At 49.3% G+C, this 2,847-nt stretch overlaps 1 pseudogene; it reads right to left on the bottom strand.

The window, feature by feature from the left end:
- Positions 1–621: 621 nt before the first annotated feature.
- LOC103740585 lies at positions 622–1,895 on the bottom strand (annotated as a pseudogene).
- Between the last annotated feature and the right edge of the window lie 952 nt (positions 1,896–2,847).

Genomic DNA, 2,847 nt, shown 5'->3' on the forward strand with positions numbered 1-2,847 from the left:
AGCTGTGGGAGAGCCCCTCCCCTTTGCCCCTCTCTAGGAGAGGAAGGCTGGAAGCCCTTTCCCCCACCCTCCTTTCTGTCTGGTTCAGAGGACAACACCCTTCAGTTCTTCCCTGTTACGATTGATCAGGGCCAACAACCCCAAATGTCTAGAATCCATATCCCCATGACACCTTAAAAATATTGTGCAAGGCGGCACTTGAGGTTGGTATCTATTACCCCTGATTTAGTCAAGTTTTAGATACAATCAGCCATGCAGCCAATACCCCCTATGATTGGCAGCATATTGCCCACACCTGTTTTCAAGGAGATGACTTCCTCTTATGGAAGGTTGCTTATCAAGATGGGTGTGAACAAGCAGAATGCAATAGATGTTCCAATGTTCAAAATATAGGGTTTGATGCCCTAGTAGGGTGTGGTTATTTTGAAACTCACTAGACTCAAGCATAAGGGCGTCCTTGCTTTTTGAATAGGTCCTACACTGTACGCTGTGTGCTTTTTGAAGTATTCCAGCATGCAGTGATTGCCTGCACCTGTTTGCAGGGAGGTGACTTCTTCTTATGGAAGGCTGCTTATCAAGATGAGTGTAAACAACAACAGAGTGCAATAAACGCACCAATGTTCAAAATATAGGGTTTGTTGCTCTAGTAGGGTATCCACCAATCACCAACATAAACTTCCCATGTAAAACTGCTTTATCTGAAGCATGACCTAAAAAAGGACTAAAGGGCTTAACATTGGGCAAAATTCAGTAAGACTCAGTTGAAGAGCAATCAGGACCTTGCCAACTATCATTGCTGGTATACAGTTTTTCTCCTGTCAGGTCAGAGTAGCCATGATCTGGACTGCTACAATTGGCTTTACAGTAAGGAATATCACATACTTCCCCCTTCCAGTATTTATCACAGTCACAGTACACTTGACTTGCAACAGAGACACTAGTTGTACACTTTCCATGACCAGAGGAATTGTTAGGACAAGAATTGATTAAATAAAAAACGTTAAAGCCTGTTAGATTATATACAGCATCACTGAAAAAATGTAATAGTGCATGGCCAGATGTTGTAAAAACTTCAGGCACAGTTTCATTTCCCCTTACTTCAGGGACAATCAAACCAGTAAGTACAGCTATTAAAAGTACATATATAAAATCTCCATCATAAACATACATATGATCCCAGCTACATTCCGTAGCAAAATGATTAAATCTTAACCTTAACATAGCATTTGTATAGCCTTCAATTAGCCATGTACATTTAGTTTTATATTTATAGTTAATTGGACCAACTGTTAACTATCCAGAAGGTTCTGTTAACTTAAAACCTGCCCTGGCAGTGCTGGCACTGGTCCCCCATCAAGCCCGGGTCACACAGGCAAGTGGAGTTGACACAGCGTCCCAAAAAGCAGGAGCCACTCCGCTCACAGGGCTTGGACTGGGACACCTGAACGTAGAGTGCCAGGAAGAGGAAGCCATAGTACAGCAGCCAGCTGTGTCCATCCAGCAGCCAGGAGGAGGCGCCCCCGCCACCACCCGCTGGCCACGCCCTCTGCAGGTCAAGCCCGGGTCACACAGGCAAGTGGAGTTGACACAGCGTCCCAAAAAGCAGGAGCCACTCCGCTCACAGGGCTTGGACTGGGACACCTGAACGTAGAGTGCCAGGAAGAGGAAGCCATAGTACAGCAGCCAGCTGTGTCCATCCAGCAGCCAGGAGGAGGCGCCCCCGCCACCACCCGCTGGCCACGCCCTCTGCAGGCCCGGGGCAGTGGGCCACGGGGAGCTGAACAGGTCCAGACCCCAGGCTGCATCTTCCTGGCGTGCCTGGCAGAGACTCAGATGCCACAGAAGGGAGTTCCCACTGCCACCTCCTGGGCTCTTCCGTGGCTCCTCAATGGCGCCTGCAGCAGTCCAGCTGATCAGTCAGGAGCACTGCGGCCGCTGCTCAGCTGCCTCTAGCCACACTCAGGCATCGCCACCTGGTCTCTTGACCTTGTACTCCACGGGACACAACCCCACAGCCACAGTGGCCCCCAGAGACAAGCTGCAAACTGGCGGTGCCCAGCACTCGGAAGGGGACCTGAGGGGGAGGGGACCTGACTGACAAAGGCCCCCGCTATAAGGATCCCAATCTTGTTATACAACAAGCTTTATTCACCCTAAAGTTTTTAAAAATTGACTCCAATGGCCTCCCACCAGCAATAAAGCATTGGGGGGCATTTGCTCATCCCACTCCCACCCCCATGGTGAGTTGAAAGGACCTCCTCACAGAAGAATAGAGGGGCCCACACTTATTGCTAATACAAGGGCGAGGCTACGCTTCTGTATTTCCAGATAATGTTCCAGCCCCCATCTGGATCCCAGCCCGGACCATCAGAGTTGTCTGTGATGCAGCCAATCGCAGACATATCGGCCTCAGAGATTGTGACAAAACCCAAAACCCAACCCAAAGAGAAGGCAGCCCAACCCCGCAAGCCCTGGAACCAGACCACTTACTTCCCCTCTAATGATTCTTACTTATGATGTCCTCCCGATGCCTGGTGGAGATGTTCTTTTGGGCTCACTCCTTGTATCCACTTAAGCACTCTCAATCATTCTGCCCCCTCATGGTGCCTGCTATCTGAGCTAACCCCAAGGATCAACCTTTATTCAGGGGACGACATGGACCTTAAGCATTCCCCACTAGAACATTCATGCCATAAGAGGGCAGCTACCCTAGTGATTGATGGCACCACTCTTTTGGGAATCAGTGTTGCCAGTGCCCTAGGGTTAGGAATGTCACCACTAATCCTACAGGACAAAAATTTTAGGGTTAGGGTTAGGGTTAGGGTTAGGGTTAGGGTTAGGGTTAGG

Source organism: Nannospalax galili, unplaced genomic scaffold (genome assembly GCF_000622305.1).
Source record: "Nannospalax galili isolate Female #2095 unplaced genomic scaffold, S.galili_v1.0 scaffold1341, whole genome shotgun sequence".
NCBI classification, from domain to species: Eukaryota; Metazoa; Chordata; class Mammalia; order Rodentia; family Spalacidae; genus Nannospalax; species Nannospalax galili.